This window comes from Dermacentor variabilis, chromosome 11, assembly GCF_050947875.1.
Source record: "Dermacentor variabilis isolate Ectoservices chromosome 11, ASM5094787v1, whole genome shotgun sequence".
Classification (NCBI taxonomy): Eukaryota; Metazoa; Arthropoda; class Arachnida; order Ixodida; family Ixodidae; genus Dermacentor; species Dermacentor variabilis.
The window spans coordinates 26811969-26836723 of NC_134578.1; the positions used below are offsets into that span (position 1 = coordinate 26811969).

Consider the following 24755-nt stretch of genomic DNA (forward strand, 5'->3'; position numbering starts at 1 on the left):
AAACGGGCGAACTTTTTGGATAAAGACTTTATTATTTATTGATACTACCTCTAAGATTTATTGTTGGGTACTTTGCACAATTGTAGAACAACCAATAACAGCGACAGCTATGCACCTCAGATATGACTTTCGGCGTCGGCATATTCTAGATCATGTTAGAAGTAGGTATTGTTTGGATCGCACCGCTGGTACGATCTGTTGGGAATTCAGCGCTGACGCCCGTGGTTGTACCTGGGTCGCAAGCCCCAAGGGTAGCGTTGGCCTGGCGGCCTGGGGTACACCTGGAAGCATCCGAAGGTCCCGGCAAAGCATGAGTCGACTGGTAACAACAAAACAACTTGTTTATTTTAACATCGCAAAGAGTTGGCGGTCAGGTTGACCGAAGTAGAGAGACGGGAGAGCACTTTACTCAACAGAAGAAATCGGAGCCCTCCTTTTGGCGTCCGGGGGCAGCTGTTTTTATACTCTCGCAGTTGAGGGCAAGAAGGAACCCCTCAAAAGACGAGCACGTGAATGTACAATGGGCTAATGGTGACGCACACTGTCGTAGCGCTGCCGTAGCACCATGTCGAGCACGATCTCGTAGCACCCTGTCGTAGCGCTGCCGTAGCACCATGTCGAGCACGATCTCGTAGCACCCTGTCGTAGCGCTGCCGGTCGGGCACAATGACTGTAATGAGAGGATGATCCCTGCTTTCGCATCGCCTGGTTCGGGCACAATGACTGGAATGAGAGGGTGATCCTTTGCGGTCGCATCGCCGCAGTCGCGCCTGGAAACACCTGGCGATGAGCGTTGCGGCGACGACGATCGGGCCAAAATGTCTGCCGCCCCGCCGCAGTCGCGCCGGCAAAACCACGTGTCGCAGGCGAAACGCAACAGACCGCCCCGCCGGGGGAAGGAGATCCCGATGGACAGGGGACTGCATCCGCTGTCCGGAGGGATGTCGCTCGATGATGCTCATAACCGAAGTCGGGCGTCCCTCGACGTTTCTTGAGCGCAGCGCACAGAGAAGGCCTCGTTCTCTCGTTCAGGTTCGCACGGGACACTGCAAAGTGACTTCGGGAGAGTTCACATTTTTGTTCTCGTTCCCGGCAAGCGTTAGAACTACGCTGAAACTCAACCGCTCAGTCAGCAAGCACGGCACAACCCTCACTAAGCCCTGCCAGGCTCTTTCCCCTTTTTATACCACTGCCTAGTTCCTTACAGTAGTCTAGCATCACTCAGAACGCGTCCACAAATTGAAAAATTGCACTAGAAAGCATATCATCACTTTGAAACACTAAACAAAAGCAATATGTTAAAAAAAATCCTGCCTCAGGAAGAAAAACATCAGTAACCAACAATTTTGAGGCTGATTCCTACGTTAGGGGCTTCGACTTAAGCCATCGGCGTTACCGTTGAGACTCCCCCTTTTGTAACGCACCTCAAAGGAATATTGTTGTAAAGCGAGGCTCCAGCGCAGGAGGCGGCCATTTTTGGGAGAGATGGTCTGCAGCCATTGGAGAGGGCAGTGATCCGTCTCAATGATAAACCTCGAGCCGGCTAGATAGCATGACAATTTCGGAACGGCCCACACGAGACATGCACACTCTTTCTCGGTGGCGCTATACGCCTGCTCACGACTGGTCAGCTTACGACTAGCATACAGGACGGGGTGTTCTACTTCTCCATTTTCCCGTTGGCACAGTACAACGCCCATGCCTCGCTCACTAGCATCGCACTGAACAACGAACCCTTTTGTATAGTCTGGCGATCGTAGCACAGGCTGGTTTGTTAGGGCACTCTTTAGGGCGCTAAAAGCTCTTTCCTTTGTCTCGTCCCAGACGACTGTTTGAGGCTCTGTTTTTCTTAGAGCATCCGTCAGGGGAGCCGCGATATCAGAGTACCTAGGGATGTACCTCTGATAGGAGCCGGCGACACCCAAGAACGACCGAATATCGGTCTTGGTGCGCGGTTGCGGAAAGTCTCGCACAGCGGCCACTTTTATTTCAGAGGGGCGGCGACGACCCTGACCAATCACGTGACCGAGGTAGACAACCTCGGCCTGTGCTAACTGGCACTTAGGAGCCTTGACTGTCAAGCCCGCTTCGCGCAGGCGGGTTAGCACTGCCCGCAAGTGTGCCATATGCTCAGACCAGGATGCGGAGAATATCGCTACGTCGTCTAGATACGGTAAAGCGAATTCTTGCTGTCCCCGCAACACTTTATCCATGAGGCTTGAAAAACAGTATGGCGCGTTCTTCAAACCAAAACTCAACACTTTAGGATGGAATGTTCCCATTGGTGAAATGAACGCCGCATACCTACTAGCCTCTTGTGTAAGTGGAACCTGCCAATAACCCCTGACAAGATCTAGGGTGGAAATAAACTGAGCGCTACTAACTTTCTCAAGGCGCTCCTCGATGTTAGGGATCGGATAAATTTGATCCTTAGTGATGGAATTAAGCCTGCGGTAGTCGACGCAAGGACGAGGTTCCTTGCCCGGTACCTCAACTAAAATCAAAGGGGAGGTATAATCACTCTCACCTGCCTCAATAACACCGAGCTGTAGCATTTTCTTTACCTCAGCCTCCATAATATCGCTCTGGCGGGGTGACACCCGATACGCCTTGGATCGTACTGGCTCTGGGGAGGTAAGTTCTATATCATGAGTAAGTACAGAAGTCCTACCAGGCCTCTCAGAGAACAGACCTTGAAACTCTTGTAATAGCTGGTGTAGTTCGGTTTTCTGCTCGGGCGACAGCGGTGCTTTACTGATAAGGTCACTAATGACTTGACCGGTGTCTTCCCTGTTCGTCACTGAGCCTAGTCCCGGAAGCTCGACCGGAAGCTCTTCAGGAACGTTTACCATCATGCACACCACTGCTTCCCTTTGTCTATAAGGTTTGAGCAGATTACAGTGGTAAACTTGCTGTGCTTTCCGCTTTCCTGGCAGACTTACCACGTAGTTAACGTCCGACAGTTTCTGAACAATTCGTGCTGGGCCCTCCCACTGCACGTCTAGTTTGTTGTTTAGCGATGTGCGCAATATCATGACCTCATCGCCAACCTCAAAACGACGGGCCCTGGCTGTCCGATCATAATAAACCTTGGCCCTCTGCTGGGCCTTTGCCATTGCTTCACCTGACAACTCCTGTGCCCTTCTTAAGCGTTCGAGGAGCTTAAGCACGTACTCCACCACGACTGGGTCGTCGCCCCTACCTTCCCACGATTCTCGAAGCATGCGAAGCGGAGATCGAAGCGAGCGACCGTACACCAGTTCAGCTGGCGAAAACCCCGTAGCCGCATGCGGCGCGGTCCTTAAAGCAAACATCACCCCAGGCAGACACAGCTCCCAGTCAGTTCGATGTTCAAAACACAACGCTCTCAACACGCGCTTCATGACGGAGTGGAGCTTCTCAACGGAATTCGACTGTGGGTGGTACACTGAGCTGTGTAACAGCTTTACCCCACACCTTTCGAGAAAAGTTGTCGTCAAAGCGCTAGTAAACACTGTGCCCTGATCTGATTGGATTTCCGCAGGGAAACCAACTCGCGCAAATATGGACAGTAGTGCATTAACTATCTCAACTGAGCTGAGTTCTTTAAGCGGCACTGCTTCAGGGAACTTTGACGCTGGGCAGATCACAGTCAAAATGTGTCTGTACCCCGTGGCTGTTACCGGCAGAGGTCCCACTGTATCAATAACGAGCCGTCTAAAAGGCTCCGTTATGATAGGTACCAATTTCAACGGCGCCCTTGATTTGTCCCCTGGTTTGCCCACCCGCTGACAGGTGTCACATGACCTCACGAAGTGGTCTGCGTCCCGAAAACACCCTGGCCAATAGTACTCTTGCAAGAGACGGTCCTTAGTTTTCTTAACTCCTAGGTGTCCGGACCACGAACCCCCGTGCGTCAAGCGCAACAGATCCTGACGATAGCATTGAGGCACGACCAGCTGATCGAACTCCACTCCTCTGCGGTCTAGATACTTCCGGTACAGGACTCCACCTCTTTCCACAAAACGCGCAGTTTTCCTGGCGATACCTTCTTTGACATTGCAGCGTATGTTTTCTAGGCTACCATCCTTCTTTTGCTCGGCTATCAAAGCCGACCGGCTGACTTTTAGCAACCTATCAAGTCCGTCTGACGTAGGCGCGATGAGCAAATCAGTCGATAGCTCTTCTAACTTTCCCTTATCGGGCATTTCCTCTCCAGTATCTGGCGCCTTCAACGCTACAGACTCAATTTTATTCAGTTCGGGCGTGCTCTGAATATCAGCTTGCTGCGCCTCTGACCCTTTTTCATTGTTTGATAACGTCGGCCCCGCAACTACCGCCTTTGCAGCGAGCTCCCGAACCTTCGATCTGGTTAAGGCCTGAACACTAGCTTCACCAAACAAAAGCCCCTTCTCGCGCAGGAGGTGATCGGACCTGTTTGAAAATAGGTACGGGTACTGGGGTGGCAGCATAGATGACACTGCCGCCTCTGTCTCAAGCGCTCCGAAAGGTCCTTCAATAAGCACCTTTGCTACTGGCAGACACACGCTATGAGCTTCCACGGCTTGCTTGATCCACGCGCACTCGCCCGTGAACATATGGGGTTCTACGTAAGACGGGTGAACTACATCCATCGTAGCTGCGGAATCGCGAAGCACTCGGCACTCTTTCCCGTTCACGAGGAGGTCTCGCATGTAAGGCTCGAGAAGCTTCATGTTCTCGTCAGTGCTGCCTATTGAAAAAAACACAACTTTTGGTGTTGTTTCCGGACACTGCGCCGAAAAGTGACCCGGCTTCTGGCACGTATAACAAACGCGCGCTCGCCTCATCTCGAACCGCTTTCTGCGTTTGGCTGCCGCCGTCTCTTTACGTTTGGTCGGACTGCTTTCACTCGCATCCTCACTACGCGTGTCCCCCTTTAATCTCATGGGCGTGAATTTCGGCCTCTCAAACTTCGAGCCAAATTCACCCTTTTGACCGTCCTTAGCTCCGCGAGCCCGACGCGTCACAAACTCCTCGGCTAGCTCAGCGGCTTTAGCCACCGTACAAACGTCTGGCCTATCCAAGACCCAGTACCGCACGTTCTCCGGTAACCGACTATAAAACTGTTCTAGCCCGAAACACTGTAGAACTTTATCGTGGTCACCAAACGCTTTCTCTTCTTTGAGCCACTCCTGCATGTTTGACATAAGCCTGTACGCAAACTCCGTATATGACTCACTTCTGCCTTTCTCATTTTCCCGAAACTTCCGACGGAACGCCTCCGCAGACAGCCGGTACTTTTTTAGCAGACTCGATTTTACTTTGTCGAAATCCTCTGCTTCCTCTCTATCCAAGCGAGCGACTACGTCGGCCGCCTCGCCGGGTAACAAAGTGAGCAAGCGCTGTGGCCACGTTTCCCGAGAGAACCCCTGCTTCTCGCACGTTCGCTCAAAGTTAACCAGGAACAAACCAATGTCCTCTCCAAGCTTAAACGGCCGCATCAGGTCAGTCATTTTGAACAATACTCGTTCTCCTGCACCGTGTGCCTGACTTCCATTACGAGCGCGTTCCATCTCTACCTCGAGACGCTTCATTTCCAAAGCGTGTTCGCGCTCTTCTTTTTTCTCTTGTTGCTCTCGCTCTTTCTGTTCTTTACGTTCACGCTCTTCTTTTTCTTTCTGTTCTTTAAGTTCGCGCTCCTGTTTCTCTTTTCGCTCTTTAAGTTCGCGCTCCTGTCTTTTTGACCTCTCCTCAATAGTCTCAAGGCATTCCGACAGCTCGTCATCCTCAGCCTCTAACTCAAGAATAGCCTTTAGCAGTTCTGGTTTTCTGAGTTTGTCCGAGACATCCAGACCCAACTCTCTTGCAAGCTCCAACAATTTCGGTTTGCGCAACGACTTCAAATCCATGGCTGCTCTGAATGCTGCTTTCTCTACTGCCTATTATTGTCTTGCCGCAAACTAACCCGGCAGCAACGACAACCACAATTACCAGCTCTGTTTCTGACACTAACAAAAAGCCTGGCAAAGCTCAGAAGAAGAAAGTCCCGCACTCACCAAACCTCGCAGGCAGGAATTCCGCGCAGTCGTTCCGCTGCAGGCAACCAGTCGTCACACAGGGCTCGTTGCACTGCTCCCGGATCGTCGATGAGCTGCTCAGCATACAGTCAACTGCATCTCTTCGCTGCTGGCCTCCGTTGTCGCGATCTCACCGCTGGCAGACAGTTGTTTGAAGTCGGAGGCGATCTCACCGCTGGCAACCAGATGTTTGGATCGCACCGCTGGTACGATCTGTTGGGAACTCGGCGCTGACGCCCGTGGTTGTACCTGGGTCGCAAGCCCCAAGGGTAGCGTTGGCCTGGCGGCCTGGGGTACAACTGGAAGCATCCGAAGGTCCCGGCAAAGCATGAGTCGACTGGTAACAACAAAACAACTTGTTTATTTTAACATCGCAAAGAGTTGGCGGTCAGGTTGACCGAAGTAGAGAGACGGGAGAGCACTTTACTCAACAGAAGAAATCGGAGCCCTCCTTTTGGCGTCCGGGGGCAGCTGTTTTTATACTCTCGCAGTTGAGGGCAAGAAGGAACCCCTCAAAAGACGAGCACGTGAATGTACAATGGGCTAATGGTGACGCACACTGTCGTAGCGCTGCCGTAGCACCATGTCGAGCACGATCTCGTAGCACCCTGTCGTAGCGCTGCCGTAGCACCATGTCGAGCACGATCTCGTAGCACCCTGTCGTAGCGCTGCCGGTCGGGCACAATGACTGTAATGAGAGGATGATCCCTGCTTTCGCATCGCCTGGTTCGGGCACAATGACTGGAATGAGAGGGTGATCCTTTGCGGTCGCATCGCCGCAGTCGCGCCTGGAAACACCTGGCGATGAGCGTTGCGGCGACGACGATCGGGCCAAAATGTCTGCCGCCCCGCCGCAGTCGCGCCGGCAAAACCACGTGTCGCAGGCGAAACGCAACAGTATGGTTGGTGAAAAATTAAAGCACGAGTTATTCTTTCTTAAGTCCAATCAGGCCTTCATCCAAATTCTCGTTGCTGTGTGCACCGTTTTCTTTTTTCTACTAGCCACTGAGAAACGGAGGAGCGGTGACTGGCGTGGGCATACTTATAAATGTCTGAGAAATATTCTGTTTCAAAAGAAGACTTGAAGGAAGTCTGATGGGCCAGAATATTGACCCTGAGATATGAAGCAACAGGTTTCCTTCAACGTTCGTTGTGATTTCTAATGGAGACATTTCTCGTTTGAATTAAGATGGATATGCCCATGACGTAGAATGCGAGAGGAACGCATCAAATTGCTCACTTTTGTTGAAGTAAAATTCTGCCTCTAACCAACTACGGTGCACTGAAGTATACCATCGCGAGCAACATCACTCCGTGGTATTCTTTAACACGCACGTAAATGAAGTACACACGAGCGTTTTTTTTTTTTTTACTGTTAGACAATTGGAATGCTGCAGTGATCGTCTCGATTAAACTCGAGACCTCGAGCACAGCGATTCAAGAAGGTAATACCATGGCCTGAAAACAGTCACACGAGAATGAGGACAACCTGATTTTGACGACGACGGCCGCAGTCGGTAATTACAACGACGTGTCAATTTATGTATGCGTATGCATATGGATGCCATTCCTATATAATTGTGATAGCGATGAGGTGTACATTCCAGGCGCATTCCAGCCGTCGCGGTCGATGGGATGTTCCGTATTAACACGTTCACTGCGTAGCCCGTTATCATAGTTTTGATCTCTGTGCGTCGTGGCCCACCGGTGGGTCACCCGAGGCTTTCCGCGGGTGCGGCGTGACACACCGGTGGAGCACACTTCTGAGGCTGTTTTTTTCCGCGTGCTGAAAGATGGCTCTACTGGCATTTTCGGTCGCAGCTTGCGCGGGTTACTTCAATCACGTATGCTAGCGAAGAAAATCATCACGTGATTCACTTGGCCCGTGCACTTCTAGGAAGTTGCTTCACTAGAGCCGCATTTTATAAGAATACATTGTCCATTTTCGGCTCCATTTCGCGTGACGTAGGCCTGACGGGATCATCAGACGAAAGCAGCTCTCGACCAATCACAGAAATGAAAAGCAGCAGATACCCGCGTTGACGATAGCGTTCGCCATTCATTGTGCGCTGTGGTTCAATATGGGCTGCAAGGTGCATCCAATAGTGAGGTCCAGTCGCCAATGATCCAATAGTCAGGTTGCTTCCCACGGACGTTTGAACGGCACGGCTATACGTCATCGAACAATAATGACCTGACGTGAAGGACCAAATGGATCATAAAAACAAAATGGATAATGGATCTTTGTAGCATACGGCATCTGGAGAATTTATCGAGTCATTTATTACTGCGACTCTGCTCGCTTCATCCCCAGTGAACGCGACTGAAGCGCATTCTCAAGGATGTCCTTGAAAAGCGGCGCGCTTTCGGTCTACAAAATTTCTGCTTTATGTAACTAGAGCGCGGCCAAGAGTTTCGGTCGTTCTGGTCCGAACAAGTGCCAGAAGCGCTTGTTGCTCTCGCACCCTCAATTCTTCTTTCTTTTCCTGGGCATGCACAAGTTTCCACAATAAAGAGTTTGCGTTTTGAAGCCGTTGCCTGCTCCGTTTACTACCCACCGACCAGCTACCCTTTGTAGAGCAAAGCCACGTGACCCTGCGTTTCAGCATTCACTAAGCACCAAGACTCAAGAACAAGACCTCAAACTCGACATTTTATTGAAGTACTTCCAGAATAACTTTCGGAAGAAAAAAAAACAGTTGAAATCACAGCATTTGCAACTAAACGTCTTACGTGCCACCAGCTCACGATGTCTAAAACGTAGTCTATGTTCAGGAGTTCTACTCGTGCAGAAGATTGAAACATGGCAAACACATAAATGGCCTTCCCGCGCAATCTGCGCAAAATGTAACAACTTTCTTCACCATTACCCTTGCCTGCTCTGGACTTCTGCGAGCTCTCAGCGATGCGTAGCATCCAGTACATCTCCTTCGGACAGACCGTGCAGGTCCATCGGCCTTTTCCAGCGTATGGGCGCGCTTTGTTCCGCGTGTCCTTTCGGTCTCAATGTGAGCTGTGGCGAAGAGTGCGCGTGCCAACTCCTCGCGGAATTCGATGATTGGCGACGTTTTACCGTCCACCATTGAACGGACAACCCATGCGTTCACAACTGCAGTTCCAACGATGAGCTCCACCGCAGCTTTCCTATACCACTTGAGCCCTTTCCGTAGGCAGGAGTAGTAGGACGTCATCTGGTCACTGTAGTCTACGCCCTTTTTCGCCACGTTGTAGTCGAGGACTGTGCGCGGTTTCATAATCGACTCACACTTTCTCGTTTTTTTTCCGGTATCAACAAGGCTGGCGTCATGCTCAGCAACCGTTGTCATCATGAGAACGGGCCGTTTATCCAACCACTTCAGCACCTTTACGCCGTTGTGGGATTCAAGACCAACGACTTCCCCTTTTTTTACTGTAGCTTGTGTAACTTCTTTCGGAAGCCCCTTTCGGTTCGATCGGCGAGTGCCACATAAAAATGTATCATCTTTCAATAGGCGTGACGCAAGCGGCATGCTCGCGTAGAAGTTGTCGACGAAAAGTGTGCGACCACAGCCGGTGAAGCCAGCCATCAAATTTACTACTACTTCTTCGGCATGCCCCATGCCCGCTGTGGCGCCAGATTTTCCGGCATATATTTGCACTTTCAATGTATAGCCCTCCTTCGTGCAGGCCTTGTATAGCTTGACTCCATACTTGTGGGCTTTACCAGGGATGTATTGCCTAAAGGCGAGACGCCCACGCCACGGAATCATCGTTTCGTCAATGACAATCTCTTTGCCTGGCTCCAGCACTGAGCAGAAATTGCGACTCATTTTTTCGATCAAGGGTCGAATACGATAGAGGCGATCCTGCTGTGCGCTGGGTTCCTCGTTATCTGCGAAATGCCAGAACCTTAGTAGCAGCAGAAACCGGTCGCGGGCCATGTTCTGGCGAATGCAGTTTACGCCGTACAGATCGCTTCTTGCCCAGTAGTGCTGCAGATTAGGAAGCCTTACTAGACCCATGCAGATCAGTACACCAACGAACACTTTCATTTCTTGCACGTTTGTCTCAGTCCATTTCTTCACGCGCGATTTCTCTTGTAGGACGTTCGAGTCTATGTACTGCTTCCCATACCTGTTTGTCTCACGAACCATCATGTCCCAAATGTCATCAGTCAAAAAAAGAGAAAACAAGCTGAGAGCATCGTTGCTAGTCGGGAGGCTGATTAGCACAGGGGGGCTCGAATATGACATCGCTCTAACTCTAGTCGTTATCGCATTCCAGTTTTCGGCAGGTAATGCAGCCTGGACATCACCGTTTTCCGAATCCTCAGATACCACTTCACTGCAACCGCTTGACTCACCATCCCACAGTTCAGAAGAACTTTCCAATAACTCTTCGAGGCTGTCATCGTCGCTGCTTGAACACTCAACGTTCGCTGGAGCAGAGGTTGTGCCGCGCGAAGTGGATGGCAACGTATTTGGGCTGCCGTGTGACCCGGCGGATCCGCTTCCACCGCAGGGTCTTTTCTTCTGGTTTTCTGTAGCTCCGTCGAATTTTTGACAGTCCATCACGATTTTTGAATGCTCGTAAAAAATGGAAAGCACAAGGATGAGGACCACGAGGTTTGGTACTGAGAGTTACCCAAGTTATTGAGAATAGGACAGACTAATTCTTCAGCTGAGCTCTTGGACACATTGTGAGCGCTTTTCAAAAGTACGTTGCGCATGTGGAAAGCGCCCGAACAAAAGGCTCGAGCGGGTAGCTGGAACATTTTCTTCGCCGTTTCCTGATAGCCGTCAGCTTTATCATCAGACGCATTGCAAGCGCCAATGTCAATAAATACAGGCGTGCTTTGTATCTCTACCGCCATCTGTCATATGATAGTGGAAACGCATTTTCATGCATTTGTGGAAGCATGTCGTCGCCGCACTGCAAGAATCGCCTCGTTGTTTGCGCCAGCACGGCTGGACTGCGTTGCGTGACCCACCGGTGGGCCACGACGCAGTGAACGTGTTAAGTACAAGGCGATAACATCGTCACTGCGCGCCGTATGCGGTATGTGCGAGTGAACGGGTACGACGGTGAGTGCAATCACACACAAGGGAGGAAAGGGGGACGGCTGAGTGGGAAGGAGCGGGGCGGGTTGTACTCTAGTAACAACCGCGTGCTTTGCGCAGCGGCATGCGCCGTATCTTGAAAGCGATCTGCAGATGGCTCATACCGTTGCGCGTGCTGTGTTCTCGCCGCTCAGTTTGCGTTGACGCGATAGACAGCACGAAGGTCAATCACCTCGCTCGCTGCCGTGCTCGCCATAACTTGAACGTGATATGCAGACGGCTCGTACCTTTGTAAAAGGTACGAAGGTATAGTCACGAAGGTCACTACGCTCACTGCTGCTGGCGCGCTTCCCCACACCAGCACTTATTGAGCTCTTGCCCTGCGCTTGACCACAGAGAAAGAACTGCAACAAGAGGGGACACTCGGCGAAAACAGGCAACAGGAAACAGGCCACGCCTTATGTTCGCCCCATCAGTTAGCTGACGCGGGCATCGGAAAAAACGAATGTCAAATGAACCTATAGAGACGATGTTTCACATTTCTTTATTCTCTCTCGCTAAAACGAAAAAAAAAATTGCGCGTGTAAAAGAAGTTACACATTGCGGCCTACTTGCGTTACCGGGCGGCAAGACAATACACGTCAGACGAGTCAGATGCATTCGACACGCGCCAGACACGCCACCGAAGCGAGCGAGGCCTGCTGCACATGCGAGCGCTCGTTTCCGGTGACCCGTCTGTCTTTTCTGGATGTAGCCTTGTTTCTTAGGCTCCTCGCGTATTCTGCATTCCTTCTGCACTTTTACACGACACCACTACAGTATTGAACTACGGCAAGGTGAGAAATTTGGTTTGAAAGTTGTCTGCGCTGCATTTCAAGCGATTTAGACTTATACGGCACGTTACCAAACGCTGTTACGCAGTTAGCAAGAAACAGCCCGACCGTTATGGCCAGTTATCTATCTTGGACATGTTTGTGGCGCTTTCTCTGACCTCTGACATTATTGGAACTAATTTCGCTGCTTTTGGGGTACATTTGAAGCGCGGTGGCCGCGCCCAGCTTTGTGACGCAGTAAGCGAAAACCAGCTCGGTCGTGCTGTGGTGACGTAGTTATTTTTCGGTGTACTGAAGCTTACTGGGGAAAGTTTCTGCTGATATTTATGCACCCCCCTCCCTCCCCCCGCACAACATACAACTTCTTTCGGTGCTTACGCTTGTATAAAACGCTACAAACGATTGCAAATAGTTATAACAAGGGAGTGTGTTGCTTGCACCGGCAGAACGCGCAAAAGATAACGCCGAGGAGCTCAAGAATCAGGGCCTTTTAAGTCGAAAATTTTGACTTCTGAACGACTGAAAACAGGCTTTGCACCCACGCATTTGACATGAGTGCGAGTAGAAGGTATCCTGCGAGCGTCTTGTTGGGAGCCTTTGTTTTGGCGCGCTGGTATGCACGGCGTACCGTCACGTAGGCTGGGGCGAAGTTCAGTCGAAAACGGGCAGTCGTCTATGTATCTGTACTTTTAAAGAGCGGGAAGTGATACTCGAGAATGGAGGAATGCTTGGGAATCGGATGTTTTCGTCATACTTTCTTTGCGATACTGTTCGGGATGAATCAGGTATTTTCGACGCCATATTTGTAAACGCGGATTTATTTTGCTTGTAATGTCACCCATTAAATATTTTGCGCGTTTCGCCTGTACACGCAGTTTTCGTATTAGGCATAAATGCCAAAATGGCACATGCTTTTCATTAATTTTTTTCTTCAAATGACGCCATCCGGTGGAACTTTCAACGGGAACTACTTCTGTTTACCTGGTGCCGCAACGTTGGATGAACGCACCAAAAGCTTGAAACGAGCATTTAATAGAGCAAAATATACATTGCCCCATTTCATAAGACGTCTTGCGTCTACTTCATCAAAATGCACGTTGCACAGATTCGATGGAGGCTTGTAAACACCGCTCTCAGTCGCATTTATTTTACTAAATAAAAAGAAAGATTCCTCAGCAAGAGAGCGTGCGGTTGAGCAGAAGCAAAATCAAATGCCACGCCGATCAGCGCAGCAGTCGTAACGCGCAGCTGCTATAGCGTTCAAAACGCGCGCGCCCAAAACCGAAACTGGAAGTGTGGTTCACGTTTTAAGGTCATGCGCTTGGTGCGCTGCAGTCAATTCGAACACTGGGGTCTATTCGAGTGTCCATTCTTGTTGAATGCCTTTCTCTATGGCTTAGCGACCACTTCGGAGTCTGTTAACTCGCGGTCGTCCTGCCGCCGTTTGCGGTGCTGCTCCGACCTTCTCGCAGGGCGCTCGGCAACTCAATCACGAGACGAATCCGGCACCTCCATAGCGCGCTTACAACGCGTTGCAACTGCCACAGGAGGTCAACCCAGCGTGCCTCGCCTATCCTTCTCCTTTGCGTAGCTTCGCCTCCTTTCTCTGCCTCCACTTCGCTGAAGGCCACCTAGGCTCCTCTAGGTGGTGATGGCTAAAGCCCCTGAAACTTCGTAAAGTAGTGCCACTCTCCTCCTCCGCCTTCACTCCTCCTCGTTTCTCCTCTCTTTCACGCTCCCTCCTCGACCATGGCGCCGCCTACGATGCTCGAGCGCAGCAGACGACCTTTCGCAGAGTGAATGCACGCATAGCAAGGCAGTGCTCTTTAGGCGTTCACGTTGGCTTTCCAGCACCGCGTAACTTCGTGTACAGCATAGAATTTCTAGTCGGATGCTTGTACAACTTCGGTAACGGCAGCTTTTGTTTCATTTTTTGATAACTATTTCTTAAAAAGGTATCTGAAGGAGTGTTAACGCTGTGCGTTGACGACTGCGAATGTATCGCGTGCCCTACAATTAAGTACGCAACATTTGTCAAGGGCGTGTCGCAAGATCTTGTTGCGAATGGTTGTAAATAACACGTTTACCATCGAATAACAACCTCTTGGCTTCCAGCAAGCCCTCAGCCTAAAGAATCCGCGCCGCCTTTACCATGTGAATTCGCGGCGCGTATGAGCTATGACGTACAAAGGCTGACGGAGATCATTGCTCTGGAGGTTCGAAAGTGTATTACAAGCTACAGTGCCGCCAACGTGCGTGCTTGCCATTCTAAGCGCGCGCAAAGTCTCAGAGGTGGGCGCTGGTGCTATTATGTTTCTCGTGTCTCAACGCCGACAGAAATACCGCGGCTGATCATCGAGTCGGGACTGTGCGTACACAAGAAAATAAAATGAGTTTTTAGCATTCGTGCGCGAAGCGGGAGCGCGATAACAATGCTTGACTCAATCTCAAACAAGACCACTGTGGCCTTCAGTAATTTTTTCAGGTTAATGACTTATCACGAATAACACTTCATCGTGCGTTGGTTCGTCCGTTTACTAAGCGCCGTACTTGTCGCGAACCGAGTTGCACTGAGGTGCATGCATTCAGGACGGTTGCACTCCCTTCGAAGTAACATTTGCGAGACATGACTTTACTAGTGAAGTCATGATCGCGCGAAGAATCCCCCCGCCATGACGCGGCCGAAATTGCGGCAAGTGAAATGAAGTTTTATCCATAGGTTAAAATGATATGAAATAGCATTCGAGTTGCAAGTTAACAGTTTATTTTCACATAGATACATTACAGATTTGCGTTTGCAGTTACAAGTTCGTGTGCACCATTTATTGTCTCATTGCGTAAATAAACGCACCAGCCTAGGAGTCCTACAGCAAGCGCGTCTCAATTAGGGATAATGACTGTAGAAACTAATAGTGGCATAGACGAGCAAGCGAACTAGTATATCAGCGCGCGAACTAAACGAGCGAGCAAAGGACTAAACGAGCGTGCGAACGAACGAGCAAACGACTAAGCGTGAACGACGACTAAACCAGCCAGGGAACGGGCGGGCGACCGCACGTTTTCTTTGCGAGTGCCCCACCGCCGCATCTTAAGCTTCGCACACTTTAAAGCTCACGCGAATTAGCACATATGTCTCAATTACCTATGATGCGGTCGCTCGACGACGGACGCACCGCGTAACACGGTTTCGGGAGAGCACGGACGCTTTTCATCGGTGCCTCTGTATCGCAAATCCACCGGGCGACCGCCAACGAGGAACACGAACAAATGTGGCAAACAAAGCTAGTCTATCTAAAGAAGGCTGGTAAGTAACCACAAAAGGCAGAGAGTTGCTCCCCTGAGGCGCTTTCATGATCGAGACTGAAATTTTATCAAAAGGACTGCGCTGAATCTTCAAAATTTCGTAATCACGTTATCGTACGCAACCTCGCGTGCCCGCGAACTCAAGCCGGTTGGCGTTCAAAACGATTAAGCGCACCGAATATGACTAACACGACCACGTAGTGCGCATATAAGCAAAGCAGACGTTGCGTAAAAATCATGTTAAAGCGTGCGTACAAATTACAACATGCACAGTGAACTGTGCAATATCTACTACGTTATTGCCCGCAGCACAATACTCAAGCCTGGCACATACAATACTCTGAGAGAGCCACAACTTACATCACATAGTCGCGCGGAGGAAGTTTGTCGGAAGTTCTCCCTCTCGATTCGGTGAAGCCATGTCTTTCTTCATAACGGGTTGCGCTTACCGGACGGTATCGCGAACATATTCTTGCCTTTGCTAAAACTGTATTCGCATCCAAACGCGCAGCACGTCATGGTAACAGAAAATGACGTGAAGCGACGTCGCACTTGCAACAAAACATCCTTCAAGGCGTTCACAAGATCAAAACAACACAGCATAGGAACGGAAGGAATGCCGCCAACAAGCGCCGCTTCTCGAGCAAAGATGGCACTGAAGCGCGACTGTAAACAAACGAAGCCGGCGCAAGGGGCCACGTGATGCCATTAGGCGAATAGCGACGCGGCGTCGGCTTCGGCCAGAGCGCTGGAGGAGGAGGCGGCGTTCTTCAAAGCGTGTCACTACTTTACGAAGTTTTAGGGGTTTTAGGTGATGGCATGCCGCTCTCTCCTTCGTGCATTCCCCGGCGCGCGATTCCCTTCTCCACCACCAGGAGCCTTCCTCCTCCGCTCCCTTCGCGGCTTCACACTACCCCTCGACGCACCTCGGCACGCCTAGCCATTTACGCTGGCGCGTAAAAAGATCCATGGAGGACGGCCGTAGTGACGCGTGTCCAAAAGGAAATCCGATGGAGAAGCTCGGCTGCAGTATACATGTGTCATACATGACGTGTTTCAAGGATTGTAAAACGGTGCGTCGCCGCATTGCTCGAATGCTAATTGCAATAACTCTTTGTAGGACAACGGGGCATACGGATCTTTTCAACGAGAACGCCATAGGTGTCGGTCTACACCCACCCGGGCTGTGCTGTGCTAATTACAGCGTGAACGCTCGCGCAGAAGCATCCCAGGACCGGCAGCGCGTGCCTTTGTGATCTCTTGTCACTGACCAAGAGTGAGGACGTCGCTCTTTGTTTAACAATCTGTTTTAACAATCTTTTTGAAAATAGTGTAAAAAACATTTTTTCAAGAACGTCGTTCTAACTCTTGTGCCTGGGACCTCTTTGAGTCCCATGTGTGACAAGGGTATAGGTCTCCGAGCCCACAGGGGCACGTGCCATTGAGCTTGGGCCGTTTCTGCGCTATGACCAGGATCGGCCCACATGATCATTTGGTTTTCTAAACATCTCGGACGCGTCTTTTTCCAGACCCTAACTATAGACAGTTTCGCTGTAAAATTGTTTTCATTGTTAGAACACTTCCGGGACTTGGCCCGCGACGCATCGCGATAAGAGCTTTGATGATGCCCGCGAAGGTGTTCTTAATTTCAATATTCAAGCGGTAGCTTTAGGGACTTTTTACGCAGAAAACTCGGCGTCACTGGCGTTGATGGTGCGTTGACCAGGAGCAAAAATTTTCTAGCGCTCACAGCGCGCCACGCGCAGTGTTCTCTGGTCGCTTCCTTGAAGCACCACCAGAGGGCGCTCGCCTACGCGGCTGCGGCAAAAAACGGTGACGCAGAAAAGCACAGTTCGCAATAGGCGATCAGAAAATTTTGGTGTGGTAGTTCAAAACGCTTTTTCTTCTTTTTTATTGCTTAACCTAGGTAGGACATTAGGCAGCATAATAGCAAGAGCTTGATGGCGCAACCCACCGCCCCGTTCCAAATGGGACGCTCATAACATTCATCTATCCATCCAGCGGCGGCACCGGCCATGCGAGGGGAAAGATAAAAAAAGAACCAGAAAGCTCGCCTTTTGGCATAGCTTTCGCCGGAAGCGTTTCCCGGTAAAGATTACGTTTGCATCAGCTGTAGTTGTCTGGAAGAGTGAGAAGTCAGAGAACCTTTAGTGCTACCGCGTTCAATTCTTAAGGCGAAGCTTAAGCATCTCCCCAGCTTTTTAGATTAAAACATATAGCTCGCAACTGCCAGCAGTTTTCCTATGTTGAATTAATACCTAGACTGCGAAGGTCTTCCTTGTCAACGAACCTGCAAAAGCATGCACATGGCAAAGAGGCGCTGATGCTGTTGGCGTTCGATGCTCTGTCGAAAAGTGTACACAAACATATTTTATTGATATGTGGTGCTTCAGGGAGCTTGCTGGTTTAATTGGCGCCGGCTGCTTCTTTGGACATAGATATATGAAGCAACGAATCAACTTAAGGGCTATGAAAGTGAAATTCAACTCCGAACCACAATAACGCAAGTCCAGTCACATAAACACACTAATACAACACTAAAAGTGAAAGTCAGCTCAGAAATACAAACACAAATTACAGTCACATAAGCGCAATAAAGTCCACACAAACTGTGGTCACATAACTGGAACAAAATCGGGGCACATAAAAAAGCACGGATTAGATTCAAATGAAATGCATGAATTCAGGCATTGAATGGGCCAATGTCTGGCCAAATTAATCACATAGAGTATTACATAGAGCGTATTACAAATGGACATTCTACTCAATAGTTTCTGATAATATCGGCCGCTTCAAGAAATCTCTGGAGGGCCAGTGACGCTCGTCATTGCAATGAATATATTGGCCAATGACCTAAGATCTTCATGAGACTGAAGGGTCATTAAATGGCGCACTAAACGCAGTCACTTTGGGTCATGCCGCGGATATTCTAACAGAAGATGCTGTATACCCTCACCCGCACGGACACAGACGCATTCCCGACTATCAGCTCTTGAAAGTTTTTGAACGTGTTTTTATGCACAGTACCGAGCCACAGACCATGGATGAACGTTTTCAAAACCTATGGTTGTCAATATGAAATAAATTGGTCAATATGAAATAAATATGAAGAATTCGAATTGCTATCACACGAAGTTGATCTGCAACCGCGGCCTGATATGTGTCTTAGCATGTACCGCAATTGCCCTCGTGTTGGAGGGAGTCCATACGTTACGTTGTTACAAAGTCCTTCTCCAGCTTTCTCTCACACAGCGACATATACAGGGAGATTGCAGCGGCCGGGTATCCACTAGAAAACTTTTTTGCAATTCTCTTCACTTACTTTCGTGAATTGCTATAGTTTCTCCTAAGCTAACGCCATGTTTTGCGAATAGATGATCCCACCATGATGGGACAAGAAAGCTTCCTGCAAGTCATGAAGGACGAACCATTGTTTCCCTTCCTGCATTTAACTTATATGTCGTAAGAAAGACAATAGTGCAAGAAGCTCTTTTGACGTTGACGACGTGATACAAGAGAGTTTAAACATTTGTAATTGGTTCCATTCTGGCATGACAAAGGCGGATGATAAGAATTCGTTTGCCAAGAACCATCTAAGTGCACTTAAATATCACCAGGGTATCGAAAGTATATCTGGTATAACGCTAGTTGTTGCACTGCTATCGTAAAGATATCTCGTTTCCGAATGATTCCTTCTGTTGAAAGATCTATTTTGGGAGTGATCAGTTGCGACTGAGGGTAGGAGATGTGTGAGATACAAAATTTGCGATATAGTAGTAGATTTTGGTAGACGAAAACCACCTTATTGATGCAAGCGCTGTCTCTCTCAATAGGTGCAACTGCTATTGGGTTCGTTTTGTGCTGCACTGGAATGCGAAAGAAGTGTCTACAGGCTTCAGCCGTCCTCATAATAGGAAACGCAGGATAACGTGCATCTGCAATTACTAAGGAACTTGATGTTGCTCGAAGAACGCCTGAGATACTGTAAGCTATTAACCATTGGAGTCTCTCTTCAGATGAACGGGGAACTCGATGTAAAATAGGTGAAGAATATGTCATATTTCGCTTTATAAGTGCATTATGTAGTTTTGGTAGTGATGAACCAGACGTCGTACTTGCTACGCGGTAAAAAATGTGGTGTTGAGTTTATTTGTTGCTCAAGGGCTTTACTCTGAGAATTCCAAGGAAGTTGTCTGTCTATTATAACCCTCTTAAATTTGTGTTGTTTTAAATTGTACAAACGTTCTCTCTTAAGGCGCAGCTGAAAGTCTTTTAGATATTCTCTGGTGAAGGGTCGCACAGCCGTCTTGTTGTAAGACAGTTCTAAAAATTTGTCCGCAGTGCTTAGACCTTCCTGCTACGCATATTGAACAAGGTTTGCGCACCAACTAGAGGCACACATACAAACATCATCAGGATGCTTACAGCAGTGTAATGCAGGTGGAAGTCTCCAGGATAAATCCGCCATCGCATAACTAATGAGAAACGGCCTTAAGATCTGTTGATCTTGTTGACTCCTTGGCTAGGACTGAAATTATTCATCTGAATTTTTTCTTTGCGTATTTAAAAAAATATATATCTGCCATTCAAGAAGTTAGATATCAACCGTAGTGCCCATGCAGGGACTCCCAGTTCTGAGAGGCCACATAATAAATGGGCCTAGCTAACGGTGTCGAAGGCTCGTCAGTGTGGAAAACCACCACTATTGTGACATTTTCTTTAAGGTCTCCACTGTGGTACTTTGATGGTCCTGTTTCGGTTCATTACAGGAGAGAAATGGTTAGCTATAATTTGTGATTGAAACTTTCAAAGGCTAATGGAACAAATGAGCCCCACTTTCCGAAAAAGCCGTGTAGTGTTATTGGGACAGATGCTTAGCACTTTTAAAATCTAGATGCATTTGTGTAAGGAAGTGCAATTAGTTATAAACTACTTCTAAGCACCCAATTTACCTGTTTGACATAAACTTTCCAGAGTGTTGGCTGTCGAGGGTAGTGGGCAGAAATAATTTTCTGTTGAGACCCTTGACAGTCAAAGGGGCTTGTGCGTCCCACTTTTTTGAAATATGACTCAGTACTACTAGGACAAATAAGTACTTCCCGCTTTTTAGGTGAACGCCTGTTGCGAAGAAGCGAAATTTGCAATGCAATATTTGTAAGCACTTCGTTTATTGATAGCATGCAAGAAAATCGCGGGAGTTTTGTCAAGAATATATGGTGCCCTGGAAAAGCTTATAGTCGATAGTCATCGGGAGGTGGGTTCTGCCTGAATGTTTCATAGTTTCATAGTCTAAATCGCATAATATTAGTCTAATAAATGTCTCCTAGTTCACAGGAAATTGAATTTTTTTTGTCGTTGTCGAAATGGAGCTTCAGTGTTCAAGCCGGCGCGTGTGTAGAGTAAGGAGTCAATGTATTTGCACGGCAGTAAAAATGAATGGCGGTGGACAGCTGTTTTATTTCCAGCGATTCGCCACGGCAACGCACAATGTTTCATTTCCTGCCGGATAATATTTTTATGCGTTTTGAAATGGCCGCTTTGAACGCTACCAAGGAGACTCGGCAAACATAGCTCACAAGGCAAGAACTATGACCCGTTTCAACATGTTTTTGCTACAACAGCCATGCTATTTCTACATTTAGGTAAGGCGCGAGCACAGCGACGTTATATTAGTGACCTTTATAGGGCGTCCTCCCATATTGCGCGATGTTCTCGATGGTTGGAATTGTTTTCAGTAGGGCAATGGTTCGCAAAAAAAATAATAGTTAGCTACATGTCGGGGCGGAAAATTTATAGTTCGAGAATTTTTATGCGTTTCTTTGTATTTTTTTTCTAAACACAGAGCTCATGAGACATGTCGAGGTGAATGAGTTGTATATATAGAGAAGCGGGTGGTGATGGTTAGATCTAATCGACAAACAGAGGGAAAAGTGATCTGAGACATGCTTCGTACACTGATGCTCCTTGCTCTTGGCAGCCTTGCACTTGCCGAAGGCTTTGTGCAGTACCCGGACGTTGCTTCTTGTTCAGGCAAGTGTGGACCGCCGTAATAAGTACATGCGCTGGCACTAAAAAGGCATAGTTGAAACATATCAAGATGCCGTACGCTCTCACCGACATTCGCCAAGCTGTCTTTCCGAGGTACAATCTACTTGAAACCCTATCGTTCGCGGCAGTGTCATTCCGGCCTAATGTACACACATATGCTTGATTTCATTTAGCGGTTGCTAGCGATTAACGGTCACCTGTTCTAATATGTTCGCATAAAGATTGGTTCGTGCCGCTACTAACGCACCGTCCAAGTGTACTACCGGCTTCATGAGTGCGGACCCGCAATCATTGAGTTGAAGGTGTATGTATGCCTAATACTCGCTGTAGGCCCGAATCGCTGCCACATGAGCACTGCTTGCAAGTGGCCGGCTCGCCCTGAACTTGACAGGCGTCAAGCCATACCTTTTTCGTGTGTTCTGTTCTATGACCCACGCGTCACCTCTGTAACTATTTGCCACACGCCTGCCGTGAGTGGTACAATGCAGTTTTACCATATACTGCTACATCAATTGCAGCGTCATGTTTCATGCGACGTGTAATTCTGTGCAATATCGCTATTGTAAATGATGCCGTAGGATAATAAAGATTCATAGCCTTCACGCCCAGCCTGCCGCAACAATGCGTCGCTTCAGAATACCGACACACATTGAATGTACACATTCTTAGCGTAACTTCTGCATTACTCCTCTGGCGTAGACGGCGATGTAGTCACCATGAGCGACGTCTCAATTGAGGACGCACAAATTGGGAAGAACAGGCGCCTTAACTTCACGCTCACCATCAGGGAGCCTTTGGAGTCAAACCCAACGTTGCAAATCATCCTAACGACGGCCACGGGCGACAAAGTTGGGTGCGATAATTTCATGGGAGCCTGGTAAGTGACCGCCACCATCCGGCCATCTGTAAGTAAGCTTGCCTCTGACGTACTGCATTGCGATATCAATTTTGCGTGGAAATTTAAGTAAGGACGTTTTCTAATTGCAGGTTTTCTTCTAGTGACTAGATCAGTGTGTGTGTGTGCGTGTAATTAATTAAAATGCCTTTTGTCCTGCAGACTACTTAATATCTAGTGCCGGTGCCAATATACTGCCGCTGCATGGATCCTTTTAACTTATCGCTATCTTGCTCGTATGCTACCTTCTCTCGTTTCCAGAAGTCGGGCGCAGACTTTTACATTGTTCTAGTGCTTTACGTCTGCGCGTCATGCGATGGTCAAAAGCGGGGGCCACCTAAAAGAGCGAACCACACATTAAAAAAATACCAATCATACCGATAAAAAAATACCGATACCGAACGAATAAGAGTGAGCAAACTTTTAAATCGTTTTTGTATACCGTTGAAGTTCCCAAATCTTTTCAAGTACGCGCAGTAACTATTCTACATAATCGACCGCAGCGGTGCATTGCTCGGATTCGTATTAATTAAATATCTATAACGAGCCAATGCAACTCCTGGTCCCGAGGCGCCTTAGTGGTATTTTATCCGTCTGGAGTTCTTTAAGATATTTGAAAGCAGCCTACGTAAGCATTTTTGCATTTGTCGCCTCCTGAAACCAGGTTACCAGGGGATCCAACTTGCGACCTTTGTTCTCAGCAGGTGAACACCATAGCAACTCACCCACTACGGAGGATAAAACTTACATTGAGAAAACGACGAGGAACTCTTCCCTTTTTTTGTGTTGAACCTTTCTTAGTTTGACAAATTTGTCCGTTTCATCGTGAGATATTTACAATAGAGTTTTTGTTTTTTCAGCGATAATAAATTGTGTGGCGGAACATCGATGCTGGAACAGTATCTGGGACAGGAATGGAACAATACATGCCCCGTTCCAAAAATAACGACACAAATAAGCGCTGAATCGCTGTTGGCAAATTCATTTCAAGCCCTGGTCGGAGTAAGTTTCAGAACGGCACTTCTTACGAGCTATGACGTTAGTGCCCTCCTTATTATCTTTGTTTCCGGAGCGAACGTATTATAAACGCTGATGTCCGGTTGGAGCCACTAAATAGTTGAGGATACGTTTAAAGAGAAAACATGTATTTAACAAAACGTCTAAAGTTAGTCCCTGGATGACGCGCGAATTCTTCCACATCAAAAGGAAAGTCAATGCCTTAAGACGACAGGGCATTTCTCGTTTCAAAGCTGCTAGCTTTCAAAAAAAAACTAAACCTAGCAGTAATCATTGCCAAACTACGCTACTTTTAGCATGCGTCACTGAACTTCGTTCGGACTGCCCATAACAAGTTTTGGGGCTTTCTTAGAAAACGGATATCAGTCGACCAGATTCTGCATGACGGAAATCTTATTACCGACAAACAAGATATGGCGGAACAGTTCGACAGGTACTTTAGCAGCATATATTCGAGCTCATGAGATCTCCCTCTTCCTGATCGCATCACACACAATGATCACCGGTGTCGGCGAAAGCAGTTACTAGCTGGCGATGAACAGAAACGGTAACGTGGGCGGAAGCATTGTTGTCAGGTGAGGTTTCGGTAACTGGACGATCACTTGTCGGATGTTCTTCGCTCGCACGTAGGAAGGAAATCTGATAGTTTCGCATATAGCGCTCTCCCTCCGGCAGGTCGCTGTTCCTAGTTTTCCCCAGATGGGCTGGAACCCCTGCCTCCGACGGAATCGAAGGGGGTAGCATTACGGCTATAAGGGGCAAAAAGCGCCTAGGAGAAGGTGTTCGACACTGCCGTCGCTGTGGAACCGCAAGATGATGATGTCATGCTGAATACGCTTCGATTTCCTGAGCGCGCTCGCCGCAGCGTGGCCAACGATGCCTCCGGGAGAAAGCCGCGGATACCCGTTTGGCGGAGCGTACAGTCACGGTAAAGGTGACCGCCTGCCCTCACAGTGGTAATACAGTGGACGAATGTCGGCCGTGCGCGCCACATTTGCCTTCGTCATGTTCAGTCCTTGGTCACTATATGCAGCTTTACGCGTAGTTGCGGCGCTTGGAAACTGCGGTGGTGCTTGTCCCGTACGAGACGAGAAACTGACTGTAGTTGGAAAATAGCGCAGGCACCGTTTCGGCTTAATTGATCAAAGGAGGGGTGCGAAAGGTTGCATTACCTGCCGGATCTGAAAATCTAAGGGTTTGAAGAAAAAAACACGTTGACAATTAAGGGGACAAGATTTTTTTTCAACCAGAATAAAATTGAAAAAGAAAACAAAGCTTCGCCGTAGTGCTTCTGCTGTGATTCCTTTTAAAGGATTACTGAAAAGGAGCTTGGGAGTGTGCGATGCACCTGCATCAAACCACGTGATGGAAAAGACTTTGCTTGACCCAACCCTTGAGGCCCGTCGCCTGTCGCGCACTGCAGATTCCCCCTTCTTCTGGTTTTGTGAAAGAAACTGATCCGAGTTTGAAATTGTACACACCAACCTACGCAATAGGTTCCCAGGGGATCGCGTGCAAAAACTAGTGTACGCGCACTCAAACCTCAATGTCCGGAAGGCTT

The 24755-nt window shown here is 48.6% G+C and overlaps 1 protein-coding gene across 2 annotated transcripts in view; it reads left to right on the forward strand.

The window, feature by feature from the left end:
- The first annotated feature begins 11773 nt into the window (after window positions 1-11773).
- LOC142564026 (uncharacterized) overlaps window positions 11774-24755 on the forward strand; it is a 41934-nt gene continuing 28952 nt past the window's right edge. The window contains exons 1-3 of one of the 2 annotated variants that reach the window (XM_075674836.1): window positions 11774-11913; window positions 21982-22159; window positions 23038-23179. The gene's annotated coding sequence lies outside the window, so the exon portion shown is untranslated. The remainder of the gene's footprint in view (window positions 11914-21981; window positions 22160-23037; window positions 23180-24755) is intronic. The other variant, XM_075674837.1, reaches the window with a different exon arrangement.